This window comes from Sinocyclocheilus anshuiensis, unplaced genomic scaffold (genome assembly GCF_001515605.1).
Source record: "Sinocyclocheilus anshuiensis isolate Anshui unplaced genomic scaffold, SAMN03320099.WGS_v1.1 scaffold1468, whole genome shotgun sequence".
NCBI lineage: Eukaryota > Metazoa > Chordata > Actinopteri > Cypriniformes > Cyprinidae > Sinocyclocheilus > Sinocyclocheilus anshuiensis.
In genome coordinates this window covers 508,813-527,567 of record NW_015546129.1, presented here as the reverse complement: position 1 = coordinate 527,567, position 18,755 = coordinate 508,813, and positions in this window count along the sequence as shown.

Below are 18,755 nucleotides of genomic sequence, written 5' to 3'. Positions count from 1 at the left end.
AAGTTATTATAATAAGTAATTATGTCCCCACTGGATGCAACAAATGCCTCGTTTGGAATGGGTTTTAATGTTTTTGTCTCGTCGCTCCGGCCGGGACACGGCATCACAGTATGTTATGGGGCGTAACATTTCAGTCACACGCTTGAGGTATTCGGCCAATCACAACGCACTGGATAGCTGGCCAATCACAGCACACCTCGCTTTTTCAGAACGATGAGCTTTGTAAAAATCGCCGCGTTTCAGAAAGGCGGGGCATAGAGGAGAAACAATAATGTACAGTATGTGGAAAATAATGTGTTTTTTTTTACTTTAAACTGCATAAACACATTTCATTTCACCAAATACACAAAATAATGTTATTTTTAGCAGCATCATACACTCTTAAAAATAAAGGTGCTTCAAAAGGTTCTTCAAGCGATGCCATAGAAGAACCATTTTTGGTTCCACAAAGAACCATTCAGTCAAAGGTTCTTTAAAGAACCATCTCTTTCTTACCTTTTTGTAATCTGAAGAACCTTCTTTCGCCACAAAGAACCTTTTGTGAAACAGAAAGGTTCTTCAGATGTTAAAGGTTCTTTATGGAACCATTTAGACAAAAAGGTTCTTCTATGGCATCGTGAAGCACCTTTATTTTTAAGTGTATGACCCCTTTAAACCGTCGTTTCTGGCTAAAATATGAGTCCATAATCCATAATAACGCTTCCTCCAGTGAAAAAGTCCATCACCTGTTGTCCTCACACATCAAAACGCACCCACATATTTGTTTAGAACTGTATGGGCTTGTAAACGGTGCTTGATTCAGCACCGTTTGATTCAGTGCTCCTGATTCAGATGAGACAACCTTTTTACTGGAGGACTGAAGGGTTTACAACCATTGCTTTCACTTCTGATGTGAGACGTTTCTGCAAAACTATTTACTCACTGCTTGGTCTGCTGTTTGTTGCTTTCATGGTTCAGTCAGGCCTTTAGTAAAGGGCGCTTGTATTTTCCAGCCATATACAGTCATGAAATGGTGCGAAGCCAGGCGAGGGTCATTAGTAGTGGGCCAGCAATGATCAAATGGGTTTGTGTGTGGAGGTTATTAATGTGGCTCCGTGAACACATTGGCAGCTGCGACAGACATCTGTGAGTTAATGAAAACTTCACAACGCCACTAAGGTGACCACTGAAGGGGGAAAAGAACTGAAGAAAAGGCAAGAAATGAAAGAATGGATCATGCTGGAAGGGAATAGGATGGAAGCAAATAATGATGCAGCTGGAATGGAATGAAATTGATCTGGATGGAACGAATCAGAATGGAATGGAATGGAAATGGGCTTGGAATGGAGAATACAAGGAAATCAGTAACACTTTACAATCTGGTTCAATTCATTAACATTAGTTAATGCATTAGGCATCATGAACCAACAATCAATCACAGTAACAGCATTTAATCTAGGTTAATGCTCATTTATAATTATACTATAGTTAAATCACGTTTGTTTATTATACGTGAACTAATGTTAATCTATACAACGATGTAAAACTATATAAATCAATATTTATATAAATAAATGTTAAATAAACAGTATCTGTTGTTAATTCATGTTTGTTCATTATACATGAAATGATGTTATTCTATATACAACTCATTAAACTATTAAAATTAACTTGTATTTTATTTTGACTATTGCATTAACACCTTTATAGTTATAAGCATCTGATTAATTATTTATATTTGTTTGTTTCAAACAGCATTAATAAAAATACACAGTGTGTATATAAATCTAAATATACATCTGCATATACAATTATTTGGTTCAAAATGCAGGAAAAAAATAGTTACAAATAAATAACATAATGTAAATATATAAACAAACAAACAAAAATCATGTTTGTTTCTTACACGTCAAATTAAGTTAATCTATACAACTTGAAATATTAAAAATGTATTACCATTTGCAGAAATTAACATTTCATTTTTCATCTATTGCATTAGCGTTAACGTAATTGCATCAAGAAACATTAACATAATTGTATTAGTTAATGTTGATGTAATTGCATTAACTAACACATCAAAAGACTGTCATTTTTGATGACCCACTTTAACAGTCTGCGTCTCTTTTTTCACACTAAACCCATGGATGTGCATATCGGCGTTCAAAAGTACATTTTTCTCGGGCAGACACGCCGCACTCTTATGCACTCAGATTGATTACGTTCTCGGCAGCGTTTATGGGCTCTGTCCAAGCCTGCTGGGAGAATGAATCAGTGGCCGTGAACAACCATTTAACACTGACTCACTGCCTCCACGTGGAGGAAGACTCACAGTTAAAGGACACCGCTGGTGGGACCATCTCCCTCCTGCTAAGATCTGCTGAAATGAAAAGAGGAAAGACATGTTAACTAGACCCTGTTGATGCTGGTGTCACCACTGCCAGGTTTCTTAACTAGCCTAACCTGGGGTGCGTTTCCCAAAAGCAACTATAGTCGCAAGTTCTGTCGTTACCAATAGAGTTCAATGGAACTAATGACCATAGTTAGCGAACTATGCTTTTGGGAAACACACCCCATGAAGACTTCCTTTAACAAGACAGACAGCCAGATCAAAATTATAGAACAATCTATAAATACTTAAATTATTTTTTTTTAAATCAGTTTTGCAGTGGGACGGTGACATTGCAGTGACCTTGAACTTTAGGAAACTGTAGGTTGCTGTAATTTTAATCTCCACATATATATACAATTAGTGTTTTTTTCACTTTTTGTCTAGTTGAAGTATCTGAAAATTCTTAAAACAAGATAAATTTACTGATACAGCACTGCATTAGATATTATGACTTGTTTTAGACAATGTATCTTTATTATGGGTGCATTTTATCTTAACTGTAAACAAGCTAAAAATGTCAGCGAAATAAATCTGCCACTACAGTAAGACACTCACATATTAAAAAAAATAAAAAAAATAAATCAATGCAGTGTTGCAAAAATGTATTTTGTTTGAAGGATTTTTAGATATTCTAACTGGGAATACCATTTTTTTGCAGTGTTGATTTTGCAAAGTGTGATGACTAACTAATAAATTGGACTCTTGCATTTATGAGGATAATTGGTTTATGAGGAAAATGTTTCCATCGATGGAGATGCCATTGGACACAACAAGGATGCTCAGGACAATAATTCGCAATGATGCCACAGAAACCGTATTGATTAAGTACTTAAAGGATTGCTTTCAGTATTGACTCCCAGGAGAAGAACATGTTTGTTATTGCCCTTTAAAGAAACGGCAAATTAAATTTAGCCACAAACAGTTTATCAGTGTAAAGTTACCTAGGACAGCTAGAATTTCCTGTTTAAGTGTCTGTAAAATAATTGACAGACTATAGATGCTCTCAGAGAGGGAAAAATGAATGCAAATGGAGCATGCAGGCAAACAGAACTGCAGAACTGCAGTGCACGCATGTGTGTGTGTGTGTGTGTGAACAGATTGAGTAAATGTGTGTTTTGCTGTTTTCCTGCCACAGCAGACACACACTGGCTGCTCTTCATGTTTAGAATGCTAATGCCGCTCTGAAACAGTAAAGGGCACCGCGGCATTAATCACGGCTTCTCTCCACCCTCCGCGCTAACACCTGCTCTGCAGCGCGCGCAGTACCTTCTGCAGCCGCCTCCAGCTGCTGAGAGCCGAGGACAGCAGAAACCAGACCACTCACACCTGCCCTGCCAAAAAGAAGAAAAACCAGACTGATATCCAATATAAAGTGATAGTTGCATTGCTAGAGCTAACTAAAGGCATTAACAACACTACATAAATGGAATAGAAAATATGAAATAAAATACATTTTGTGAATTTAGTGAATTGTTATGCATAAAACATGAGTCTGCCAATGAAACCCAACCAAACAGACCTGTTTCCAAGATATAGTCAGACAAATCTTGATGTAGTTTGGCTGTAAATTTAGCATGTTTTAAGGAAGTACAGATGTTTTATTGGCAAGCAAGACAAAGAGACTTAAGAGGTTTAAGGCTTTTCTAGTTTTCATGATGCATTTTATAATATTCACAATGCATTTTCTGTCTTTATAGTTGTCATCTGTTAATTATTTATTTTGTTTCAAAATGCAGAGATTAAAAATGTATATATAACATTTTATACAACAGTTCGTTCAGGTCCTCGAATCTGATTGGCAGAGAGGAGTGCGATATTCTAGTAATATCGGAACTCCATCCGTTTCACCGATTTTTATAAATTCAATTCAATTTAACAGCTTCACATAAAATTAATGTTTCTACATTATATTTAGTAATAGCTTATCAGTGGTGACTATCTCAAGTTGATGTCCACATGAAATGTACGGTAAAAATCAAGCAGTTAGTTAATGTCATGTAATCAAACAGACGGTGAACATGTTTATGTTTATGTTGTTTCAGGGTTGGCATCATCTCTTCTCAGGTGTTCGGTCATCTCAGGTCTTTGCAAGGGCTGGATCCAGACTGAAGCTTGTGTAATTCCTAGGCAGAAACAGAGAACGAAATAGAGAAAAAACCTTAACATTAATAAAAAATAACTTAAAATTAAACAATTGTTTCTTATATTGTCATTGTACTGGAGACAGTCAGATAATTAAAATATTATCTGGAAAAAAGAATGCAAAAACGACAGTAATAATATTAAATTATAATTTTTTAAGCAAATTTTTACACCCTTAAAAAGCATTTCTTATCTTTTTTTTCCCCTCTTATTTTCTGAAGACCACATAGCTGTTAAAATTTTTTTCAAAACTGGACAATCGAAGTCTTACTAGATTAAAACAATGCCAAAATAACGGATTTGGGAGCTAATAAATTAGTAAACCAATTCACAGGCCAACTGACTGCAAGCATCAAGTACCACTGTACATACTTAGCAACTGCCACCCTAAAAATGAGCTTGGCCACCCCAGTTGCCACCCTAAAGCAGAGTATCGGAGTGCAGTGAGAGCGGAGCAAGGAGAGGAGCTGACTGAAGCGAGGATTTTTTGAAAGAACTGTGGTTTTTGCTCGCTCCGAGAGTGCTCCACTACCGCTCACGAGCACAATTAATACCAACAGCCCATAATATAACTACATTTTAGCAAGAATTCACGCAATAAAAACCATTATTAGCTAGCTTGACACTGATGGAGCACTCGAATCAGACAGAAGGTGACGCTAATGAAGACAGCGATGGACAAGTGTGGGAAGTTTTAGTTCTGAAGTTTCATTTATACCATCTGCATACTCAGTATTGATTGGGTGAATGCACATTTTACACAGTTTACTGTACAGATAGTTAATAGCCATTCTAAACGGGTACTGCCTACAATGATTGTCACACACACACACACACAACAGATCACACACACATAGAAATAAAAACTTATGGTAACACTTTATAATAACTTTCATTAATAAATCATTAACAAACATTATTTAATGCTTAATGGATCATTAGTTAAAAGAGTTAGAAACGTGAGATGTGCTTGTTAATGTTTGCTAATAAACTTAGATAATGTAAAAAAAAATCATGATTTCATGTAAGTTAAATTGCTTACAAATGTCATTAAACTTTCAATTCCATATGATCAAGCACTAATTGTAAATCTACAAATGATTTTAACAGATGTTATAAAATGATTAAAAGCTTGTGTTAATGCACAACACTTTTGCTGTTATTGAGGTGTGATACGGGTAAGGTTAGGGACAGGTTTGGTGGTTTGGGTAGGTTTAAGGGTTGGTTAAAGGGTCAACAGTGTACAGGGGTCAGTTTGATTACTATCTGTTCAATCTGTTTATATTATATTGTTTTGATAAATGAACAAGTATTTTTATTTTTTTTAATGATTTGTTTTCCCGTTTATTTTTTATGATTCAAGGAGTACCCTGTTTAATGATATACTGAAGAGTAGTATACTAATGTGAGTGTTGAGGCGATAAAAAAAATTTTTTGCACCAAAATTACAATCTGTCATGTCTTTAGCAAGCATTTAGCTAAACTTAACCAGACACCCTTTACACAAACCCTGTTACATTGCCAGATTCGTGAATGAATCACTCTCTTGACTGAATAGTTCAAACGGGATTCAGAAGTTCGCGATTCACTTTGATTCATTTGGACAGTTCACTCACGCACCGAAATACTATTGGATTCTTTAGATCAGGGGTGTCAAACTCAATTCCTAGAGGGCCGGAGCCCTGCAGAGTTTTGTTCCAACCCTGCTCCAACACACATATCACATAGTTTTCAAATAAGCCTAAAGGACTTGATTAGTTGGATCAGGTGTGTTTAATTAGGGTTGAATCTAAACTCTGCAGGGCTCCGGCCCTCCAGGAATTGAGTTTGACACCCCTGCTTTAGACAGAAAACAAAAACAGTGCTGGATGAGGTGGATATTTTGTCTACATTCTCAGGCTGTGTTTACTTACAGTCCATTGGAGAAAATAAAACTTACTATTGTTTGTCAGCAATGCAGTAGCTCTTTTGCGTGCAGATTGAAAACGACTCTCTACAGCAGGCAAAGACGATTGTTTACATATATGCGCAATAGACGGGTTAGAAATGCCCCTGAAACTTTCAACACTTTAAAGACACCTCAGGGGAGCACGATAAAGTCAAAACGGCAAAGTGTTTGGTGTTTCTTTGTTGACCTCCATTAGCGTTGTGCTTTTGCAAAAAGAACGCAACCTGTGGAGATTCCATTATAAAGCAATTTACTTTACCTGCCAAGTGCTGCTGGCAAATTACGACCCAGAAACTCTGTCATGCGAGAGGACGTGTCTTAATTAAGCTGCCAAAACACAAAACACACTTATGGTGTCTAATTCTTACACATGGACTCAGGTAATCACTACAGACACTGAGAAATGGCCAATAATTAGAAATATATGACAAAAAAATGGTAAAAGTTACATTTTAGGATGGTCTGCCTCAGCTTTAACAGCTCGTCAATGTCAAAATGATTGAGATGGCCAATCAAATCAAAGGAGGCGGGGCTTTACAGTTCACAGATAACGATTATGATCAGTGTCCACAGTTTTCCCACGGAATTGGGCTACTTTAAAGGTGCACTCAAAAACACTTTAGAAAACCGATTCGGGCCAAATAGCAAAACAAACTTGTAGCCAATCAGCAGTAAGGGGCGTGTCTACTCAGGATGTGGAGGAGAACGCGTTCAGTGCACAGGACGGACATTAGCCGAGCCGAGCGACAGAAAGATAGAGATGGCGGATAAAAAACAAAAGAGGAAAACGTCTGCAAGAAGTAGGACCCGTGTAAATATCGGATCAGCTTTCCAGCGCTGGAGAGAACTCAAGGAGCGGAAGGCCTGCGATCGGACGCCGAGGTTGCTTTGTTTCTTCTCGATAGGTAACACTGTGTCTGCACCGCAATAGCTAAAGTCTGTCTAGTACACTGGACGCGACAAAGCGACTGCTGAAAATCATTTGAAATTTGTGTCAATACGTCATGAATGGAACGCAGCAGCAGTTTTGCTTTGTTTCACAGAACTAATCCGTTGCCTGGGTTGCATACGTATGTGTGGGGCGAAGCTATCAAAATAGGGGCGAGACCCTTTTGGGGTAGGGGCGTGTTTGTTTTGGTGATTTCAAATGTCAACATTGGCTACCAGAAATCGCTTACCCCACCTTTAACTCTGTTGTCGCGAGTTGTTTTTCATATCCGCGAGATGAAGGAACCCCAATATTGTAATATTTAGCTCCTGGCATGCGAATTTTACCAAGGGAACCCCACCCAAAAACTTGTATTTTACCTCCCCGGAACACAAGGACCCCCCTTGAAACTCCATTGGGCTAGTTTTGGGCTAATTTTGAGTAGCAATTCATAGTTTTCACGTGACGTCACACCCTTACAGGAACGCCCACATAAAGGGGCAAAACAAGGCTTTCCTCCACTGACCATCATTTATTTTATGAGGTTTGCATTAAGTGGTAATGTAGTAAGACAGTGATATTTAAAGGCCAAATTCAGTATTCACCTTATTGATTATGCGTACTCTGCACAGGCAAGCAGATGAACCCAGAATATAAATGCAATCGCGAAATTTAATATTAAATATTTTCCCATAGAAAACCGTTATAAAGAAAGCACTTAACCATTCAGCGCATTGCGTTCATGTTCTAGGCTCATTTGCTTGTCTGTATAAAGCATGCATCGTCAATAAGATGTGTACTAATTTCATCTTTTAATATCACTGTTTTAAAGGCACTTTAAGTGTTTTCACATGAAATGTTTTAGAATGTACCGCTGTTTTTAGTGATTGAAATATTGCGGCGGGTGATTTATATGGATTGCTAATGGCCAAAACTTGCAGTTTGTTCACATATCTTTGTTTTATACTTTTGAGAGGTGATCTAAATATTTTTGGATTTAAACAGATGGAAAATCGGCAGGCTTGTGCTGCAGTTCTATGGATGTTTTGCCCGTCAGGTGTTCGAGCCAGTCACAGACTGAAAACTATGAATTGGGCAGGTTTTGTTGTGAAAACCTGGCAACCCTGATTATGATTTTCAGAGTGACGCTTCAGTTTTTAACGGTGAAAGAGCGTGAGGTAAGATGTAAGCAGCTAAACATTTAATATTTGATAACCGGTTATACAATAGAAATGTTAAATATCCAACACAGTGATATCCTGTGACGCAAACTACTCAGCAATTTTGTCAAAATTTCGCTGTTTTTGAATTTAAAATAGGAGGAATAATTTACGTGATTCATGTATTTCATAGTGCAATGTGACATGACAAGAAACATTTCGCCGTTTTGCGTTTTGAACGTATGTACACACCCAGCAAACACAGAACGTTCCCCCGAACTTGACTTTACTGGTTACTTTTTTGAGAACATTCTCCAAACGTACAGGAAACAGGAAGTTTATGTCAAGAAAACTTTAACGGCTAACCAACAGTAAACGTTCTGGAACTCATCGTCTAACATTCAAAGAACGTTCTGGGAACGCTGAAGCATTTTTATTTGTATTTAAAAATTAAAATATTATTTGCAAATAGTTCAAATTGATTACAAAAAGTTTTCTTTCTTTTTTATTTATTTCCTTAAAACCATTTAAATCCTTTATTTGATTCCTTTAAAGACAATTACAATACACATAACGTCAAATTCTGCAGCTGAATGAATGCGCGACTCTCTGCTTACGTAGTAAGTCTTACTTTTAAAGGGGTCATATAATGCTATATGCACTTTTACAAGTTGTTTGAACTGAAATGTGTGTTGGCAGTGTGTGTACACAACCACCCTAAAATGATAAAAATCCACCCAGTGGTTTTATGTTGAAGGGAATGTGCCCCCGATCTACATAAATGCGTCTATGTTCGCTCGAACCATTCGTGATCCAGCCTCATCTACAGAAGAAGTGAGTCTAAGGTTTTTTTAATGAATCTTTGCAAATCGCCTTTCCTAATAATGTGCTAATTAGCAAACTATGTTACAGACTTTTCATTAAGACCCTAAAGAATCATATCAGCTTGTGGAAAATGGGCATCCTATAACCCCTTTAACTGTTTTACAGTCCATTTTGGGATTGAACATACAGTCCATTTGAGTCTGTTCTAGAAGCGCAGTAACTGTGAGATTTTAACAGGAGAAGAAAGCAGCAGCAGATCAAATGTCGTCCACCGTGAAGTCAGTTGTGGTCACGGTCTGACGTCAGCGCTTACTGACGCCTCAGCTGAAAATCTAGGTCATATTTAAATCTTTGAAATCTATGTCCTTCAGAGCAGCAAATATGGATTACTTTTAAATTTTGCTTCCCATCTCTCTCCACTGGTTTCGGCCTCTTCCTCAGCTCCCCTATGTGTGCCATGCCTAAAAATATCCCCTGCACTTCAAAGAGATGTTAAGTGTCTTCCAGCTACATCCAGAAACATTAGAGACAGACACAGAGAGGAAACTGATAGCTGCCGGCTGTTAAATGGTTTGACAAAAGCACATAATGGAAAATGGGCCCTGATTAAACAAAGTGATCAGCAGTTAGGCTTAGATTTTAATGCAAAGCGAATGGAGTGCCTAAACCCCTCTTAACTGTGGTAAAACTGTTGAGATTTAACAAGTGCCTGCACAGATTTACCACTATCATTTATATTTGGAAAGTGGGTAAATTATAAAACTAACCAAGGGGTTTGACTGGTTAGCATGGTCCAGTTAGCTGGTGACTACTTCATCTGGCTGCAAAGAGCATCTTTCTATACTGATGGCCATTCAGATGTAGCATAATCTGAAGAAATAACATTTTGCAAGCAACAATGAAATCTTATAGTAATATTTAATTAATACCTAATTCTTTCTTAAAAGGCTAATTGCACAACGTTTCCAGCTTGCTTGTGACTGGGTTAATGTATAAAAAGCATATTAAATTGACAATACAAACATACTTTTTGCATCCCAAAGGTTGTGGGTTCGAGTCTCGTACCGGCAGGGATTGTAGGTGGGGGGAGTGACTGTACAGCGCTCTCTCCACCTTCAGTACCACGACTGAGGTGCCCTTGAGCAAGGCACCGAACCCCCAACTGCTCCCCGGGCGCCGCAGCATAAATGGCTGCCCACTGCTCTGGGTGTGTGTTCACGGTGTGTGTGTGTTCACTGCTGTGTGTGTGCACTTTGGATGGGTAAATGCAGAGCACTAATTCCGAGTATGGGTCACCATACTTGGCCACATGTCATGTCACGAATACTTTTTGCATCTTTACAAACTGTAATACTTCTTTTTACATGACTTTATTAACATTCATAAACTATACTAATGATAACCACACTCGCTGTACATTTTATAGACACACTCACAAAGGGGAAGAATATGATAAAAAAGGTTTGATTTGATTCATTATTATTATTATTATTATTATTATTATTATTAGTTTGGTTTAATTTAGTAATTTGAATATTAACAATATAGTTTTATTATTATTATTATTTCATTTTGAATAATAATGTTAATATTAATAATAATAAATCAAGTATAATCAATAATAATAATTCTACCGATTAATATAGTATTAATTAAATAAATAAAAGTTTTTTTACATCGTGTTTTTTTTTTTTTTACAAAGGTTCATTTACATCGTGTAAATGATATCGTGGAGTCCTTAGATAAGAAACAACACTATGCATGTCTTTTTATTGACCTATGAAAAAGGCCTGTAAAACCATGGACCACAACATATTATTAGATAGGCTTAGATGGGTAGGATTATCTGAAAATTTTATTTTATGGTTCACTGCTTATTTAAAGGGTTGAACCCAATTAAGGGAGTCCCACAAGGATCTGTGTTGGGGCCGTTATTATTCAGTATATATATAAATTGCCTTGATTTTAATATTGATAATGCAAGGTTCCATTTCTACGCAGATGACACTCTTTTACTGTTCAGCTTCTTCTAAGCAACAACCTATGGCTTCCTTACAATCTGTTTTTGATATGATCCAAAATAGGTTCTGTGCTTTTAAATGTTGAAAAAACAAAATGCATGTTATTTTCAAATTCTAGAACTTCTTCAGAGTACTCTACTGTCCTTCAAACCTCTCAGGGAAGCCAAATAACCTCAGTGTCAGAGTACAAATATCTGGGTATTATCATTGATAACATGCTACTTTTCGGTTCTCACATTAAGTATTTGAGAAAGGGTTTTACATTAGATATGTCATGTTTTTCATTTAATGTGAGGAAAACATTTGTGTTTACCAGTTCTCGATTACGGGGATGTAGTTTATCAGCATGCCCTCTCTTACCTTCTCTCCTCCTTGGATGCTTTGTACCATGGTGCTCTAAGATTTATAACTGACTGTAAATTTTCAACTCATCATTGTGAATTATATAAAAGAGTTGCATGGCCTTAAGTATTCAGAGAAAAAAATGCATTGGCATCTGTTGATATATAAGGCAATCTTGGGTCATTTGCCATCTTATCTCTGTTGTCTCATACAAAGGACTTTCTTTGGAAATTATTCATTACGTTCTCAATCAAATTATAATCTATGTGTGCCCCTTGTTAGAACTGAGCTCGGTAAAGCCTCTTTTAAATATGCCTCCACTTTAGATTGGAATCTCCTCCAAAAGGAGATGAAGTTACAAAACTTGGTGTCTTATAATTATTTTAAGTCTTTATTATGTCACCTAGAGAGAAACTTAATGGCGTGTAATTGATTTTAATCCTGTTATATGTTTGGTTTTGTATTGTATGTTGTAACCATGTTGTTTATTTGTATGTACAAACTTGGCTGCCTATCTTGGCCCGGGACACTCCTGGAAAAGAGATTTTAATCACAGTGAGTCTTTTCCTGGTTAAATAAAGGTAATGTAATGAACATAAAAAAATCCTTAAAGGACATTCTCTGCAGTTTTCATAAGATTCACCCAACTTCCTGTTGTATTGATTTGTGAGTGTGTTCCTATCTATTTTAAGCTGTTCTCTTCACCTTCACAGTACCCTGTTCTCTCCCCTCATCCTCTTGTTTATGTAAAAAGGTGATTTAATGTTTTTACAAAGCGTGAGTGCCTGCATATAATTCACACCATGGTTTGTATTTGTCATCAGCGGAATAAGACAAATGGCAGAAGTGACTGATAAGTGCATGCTAATGAGTGGAAAACCCTTTTAGGGATGAAACGGGATGTGCCACGGTGATGACATCAGAGCATCAAACATACACTACCAGCAAATCGCTGAGTTTAGTACATGCATTCATGACTCATCTGAGCTGCCTGAATTTATTTACTTGTGTGTCTGACACAGAGACAACGCATGAATTCATAAGAACCAGAAACTAAACTTTGACTGGTCCTAGTCTTTTGACAATTTGCAGCGCATTCTGCTTTTTTTAAACGGTTATACAATTGCCCATATAGGTGTCACACATAACGAAATTTACAAGGCAAACAAAAGATAAAAACACAATGACATTAAGCCAAAACCAAACAGAATTAAGACTTTACTCAAAGAATTTACTTTACTCACACTGAGTCACTCACATGCCAGCAAAAGTTTGAAAAATCTCGACACTGCGCCTTTTGATTAGAATAATTTCCGCTGAGTTTTTAACTTTTTTTGCTTTGTAAATTTTGTTGTGTTGTGCACCATACATTTAAGGACTAAATTTTACCACAGTAATAGACCAGCATAAAAAAACACATAACACATAAACAAAATAGTGTGCATGAATGCTTGTACAAAACTTAGCATCAAAATTGTAATAGAAATTTCTCTATGTTCCAAAAGTTATCTTTCAAAAATCTGAAAACGTTGTCATTTTGGCATCTAAAATTCTCCCCTGGGTTATTATAGATAACTTAAACTGAAACTAAAATGAAAACCATTAAAAAACATTTTCATACTTGAAAAAAAAAAAAAAAAAAAAAACTGAAATAGAATAGAAAAACTTTTTATTTCAGCTAGTTGCCAAGGCAACATTTCTCATTTTGATTTAGTTTAATTTGATGTACTAAAATAACTAAAACTAAAATAAAAATTCAAAAATGACAAAAACACTACAAAATTACTAAAACTAAAATAATAGTATATCAATGATACTAAAATAACACTGATTGTATGCGGTGTTGTTATTGTTATTTAAAACTAAAATGATTAAAAATCATTTTCAGTAACTGTAATAAAGCGGAAACAAAATATTTATTTATTTATTCATGTATTAATAATAGTAATAATTGAATTGAATAATAATAATAATAATGAATAAAATAAAATCAAACCAATAATAATAAATTAAATAAATAATAATATAAAAATATAAATATTACATAAAAAACTGAAAAAACTTAAACAAAAGAAATGTTAGAAATGTTGCTATGGCAACTAACTGAAAAAATACGTTTAAGTTGAATTACTACAATAATTATTAAAACTTAAATAAAAATACATTTTTTAAATAAAAAATGATAAAAGTACATAGTAAAATTACTAAAATGTAAACTAAAATGAAAACTGAAATTATAAAATAAAAACGAACTCCAAATATTAATAAATACAATTATATGAAATTATATAAAATAACACTGATTTTCTCTAATAAGTGCTCATTTCAACCCACTAATCTTCCTGATTCATGTTTGGAAAACCTGTTTGCAAACAGTCATTATATTAGCAATACTGTGATGCCATTTGGTGAAGCTTGTGTTGCAGAAATCACATTTTAATAGATAAAATGGTGTTGAATTAGATGTTGCACCCCTTGTGAGTATCCCGGGATTGAGGCAGAGAATCCAGAACATGTTGGCAGTCTCTCTCAAGCACTAAACTAGTCAAAGCAATAGATTTTGTGAGCCATCCAAGTAATATCAGGTTTTACAATGCATTTTTGGAGCGTGCTGTAAGACTATATCTGTAGCGATGATTATAGAAAAGCAAACTCACCGTGTCCCTCTCAAACACGTGAGTGACGTGCCGTGCCGTTGAGGTCATGTTGTAAAGGGCAGATGGGGGCCGCAGAGTTTGGCAGGTGTAGAATCAGATGGCAGACAAGAGGGCGAGCTGAAGCCCTGCCAAACGCTGGCGCTGCCAGGACCGCAGATCACAGCCTACAGTTCATCTGTGGACCCGAGGGCCCGGGATCTGCCATAAAACGACACATAAAACTGCATTTATACTGTCGATATTTGGCATACTGTCGATTGGATCTGTAAAGAAAGAGAAACACACATCATATCTGATTTCATCTGATCTGGGCCATCGTCACACCACAGGTTGCAATGCATGTCAAATTACGGTAACCCATACGGTGTGTTTTATTTAATTATGCTCCATATGGGAAGCCAAAAATGACAAAAGACAGCGAAATAGCATACACATGTGCAAAATAAGCAAATAGTGTAGTACAGATCATTTTTGTCATATTCAAAATGTCACATAAGAATGCATTTGGTTGCACTGCAGAGTACTGAAAAATAAAATAAAATAAAAAAAACTGACAATGTCAGAATAAGCTGTCCCTATGTGTCACTTAAAAATGAATTTGGTTATATTCAATGCATTGCACTGCATTGAATATAAATTGAAAATAAACTGTAATAAATAAAATGAAATGTAGTATTAAAATAAAATAAAATAAAATCAGTTTGAGCAGATTTTTAGGGGGTTGTTATATCTGTTTTCAGATTAACCTGTTTTTCACGTAATAAATGAATTTGGTTGGTTGCATTGAATTGCACTGCATTGATTATAAATTAAATACTAATATAAAAACTAAAATAGATTTTGGGGTTAATTATATCTTTTAGATTAACCTGTCCCAAAATGTCACATAAAAATGAATTTAGTTGGTTGCATTGCAGTGAAAAAATACAATAAAAAAATAAAACAGTTTGGGCAGATAAATTTTGGGGTTTTGTCATATGTAAACAGATGGGAAATATGAGAAAATAAATCTCTGCTTTAGGCTTTGTGATGTAAATGCACCCAGAGAGTCTCAGAGCTTACAGAAGTCTGTCTTGCACCTAAAATAAACGTTTTTCAATGAGTTATTAAACCATTAAAAGAGCAACGCAGCATTCTGAATGCGCACAAACTCTTGCATTCAATCAAAACGAGGCTCGTCTTAAGATGCACGTGGATTAGAGGCGTGAGGTACTTAAGGTTTATTTTGGGGTTGAAAAAACAACTCCAAATCAGAGCGCTATCAGCTCATAAACAACAGTCTTGCATATGCAGCGGAAGCGAAAAAGAGGTGATTATATCATTGAGTCTAACAATAAGGACCGCAGTCCATTACAAATAACGTCATACTAGAAACCAAATCCACAGTCAATTAGTTTTGTTCATGCTCTGAATGGACTAAGCGCACTCATGAAAATAAAGATAATTGAACGTTTATGCCCGTGCAGAATCCCTGTCTCTGTTATTAACACTTACTGTCTCATGTCATTTTCTTCAACAAAAAGTGCAGAATGTGACAAGGATTTACTCACAGAAACATCTCTCCTCTCCGTAGATCACAAAACTTCATTTCACGGTTATTAAGTTCATTACGGCTGTCGTGCTTGAACGGTCTGGAGCGACTTTCGGAGAGGTGAGAGCCGAGACATTAAAAGAGCTAATAAAGGCCAAACAGACGCAAACATCAAGTAAGACGCTTTATGAAAAGCACAGCAAACCTGTGGGACATTATTTAGCTTACGTGGATCATTATTTGGCCAATAAACTCAATAGCATATGGTTCAAAATAGCTCATACTTATGGTTAGTGGTTAGAATAAATGCCTAACCTTAAACAAATATTTCACACAAAAATGAAAAATTGCTGAAAATGTACTCACCCTCAGGCCATCCAAGATGTAGATGAGTTTGTTTCTTCATCTGAGCATATTTGGAGAAATGTAGCATTCCATCACTTGCTCACCAATAAATCCTATAGCACTATATAAATAACGGTGACTTGACTTGACTTAAACTGTTGCGTACAGCTTAAATTCAAGTCTCTATCCATAATATTGCTTCCTCCAGTGAAAAAGTTGTCTCATCTGAATCAGGAGAGCAATAAGAACAGATCAAGCACAGTTTACAAGCAAAAACAGTTCTGAACAAATATGTTGGGGATTTTGATGTGAGAGACATCAGGAGATGGACTTTTTGACTGGATTATGGACTCATATCTTGACCAGAAGCAACGGTTTAAAGTTAAAATGTCTTAATGATGGATTTGTTTCTTACAAACATGCAGACTTTCCCTTCACAAGACATACAAGGCATTAACTGATGGACTGGAGTGGTGTGGATTACTTGTGGATTATTGTGATGTTTTTATCAGCTGTTTGGACGCTCATTCTGACGGCACCCATTCACATCCATTGGTAATGCAAGTGATGCAATGCTACATTTCTCCAAATCTGTTCCTTAAAGTATTAAACTTCTGAGTTTAGTCTGACCTAAAAAGCAGATAATTCACGCTACTGAAAAATACGTTTACTTACCTACTCCCTTGAAACAGTCATCAAAGTTCAGTTCATAAAGCCTCCACTGAGAGACACACAATAGGCTGTGTTTCGTCTCAATGGCCCTTTGAGAAGGAGCAAAGAGTGTTACTCTATTGATGTAAAGGTTATTCAATTACAGTCGCTCTGAAAGTACAGATACAAAGAGAGGTGCAAAAGTGAGAGAAAGGAAAAGGACAAGAGAAAACAAAGGATAAAATAAATCACAGCAGATTTGAAATGAAGAAAAGGGCATTTGAGGTGACCTTTAAACAGCACTAATAAGTTTGTGTGTGGCTCTATAATGCTAGTGTCAGTCTCAGACATGCTCATGGATCACCTACAGACCGATTACTGACTGACTGATGCATGCTGCACACAAAAAGGAAATCTGTCTGGTTTTACGCAATTTCTGGGAATGAAGATGCACAGGTTTTTATCAGTCTGTCAGGAAACTAAAGGCATGTTTGCAAGTTCCCAGGTTGTTACTGTGAGTGTTTCTGAAGAGGAACTGGTTGATGGATTTGCCAAAGTTGCATCAAATCTTTTATAGATTTTTTTTTTTGTCTTTTGTTAAGTCTTGTTAGCGCGTTCTGGCTTATACGTAACATCTTTTATAGATGAAGCCAGAACAAGCAGAAAAGATTTTATGGGTGCTTTATATCTCACTATAAGAAATGTCCTGGTCATATTTTGATTAGGCACATTTTCACCCCAAATTCTCATTATTACATTATTGCATTTAATTTAAAACTAAATTTTGGTGTTTTAACTAATTTTAGATTTACCTGTCCCTAAATGTGACATAAAAATGAATTTAGTTGGTTGCATTGAAATGCAGCGCTTTGAAAATAATAAAATAAAATAATTTGGTTGTTTGCATTGCATTACATTAAATATAAATGTAAAATATAAATACATGAAAAATTAATGTAATATAAATGTAAATAAAATCTCATTGGTGCATTACATTGCATTAATAAAATAAAATAACACTGAACTGCATTGATAAATAATAATAAATAAATAAATAAATAAAAAATAAAAACAGTTTGGCCAAATCAATTTGGGAGGTTTGTTAAATCCGATTTCAGATTAACCTGTCCCTAAATGTCACATAAAAATGAATTTGGTTGGTTGGATTGCATTAAATTAAATATAAATGTAAAATAAAATTAAATAAAAAAAAATTCTCATTACTGTATTACATTGCATTGCATTGATAAAATAAAATTCTCATTACTGCATTGCTAAAGAAAATAATTATCATTACTGGATTACATTGCATTGATAAAATAAAATAATAATAAAAAAAAATTAGTTTACCGCATCAAATATTATTATAATTTATACTTTGCAATCATACTTTACAGCAAATAAACAGACAATTAGTAGAGGTGGGAGTTAAATTCACCCTCGCAGAGAGTCTGGGTACATGAGGATACACCAGTACTAACACTTTTACCCAGCATTCACAGTCCTGCTGGAGGACAGAACATTCTCTTCACGTTTTTCATCTTCAGAAGAAAGCAGCAGGTCCCGCATCTCTTTGCTTTCACCTGTGCGGATGCTCTAATTTAACTGCTATTTACAAGGCAAGCTTTCAGCCCAAGGTTTGGACAGACAGGATCCATCTGTACTGAATACTAAAAGCCTGATGCCGCTGTGTCTGTCAGGCAGCAGCAGTCATCAGATATTCAGGCCGTGTTAGTATGTGCTGGTACCAGTGCGGTGCAAGACAGACTGAAGCGTCTGCCCACCTTTGATGTCCAGGAGGAATCGCAAACCTGCTTTTCCTTTTTTATCCCCACCC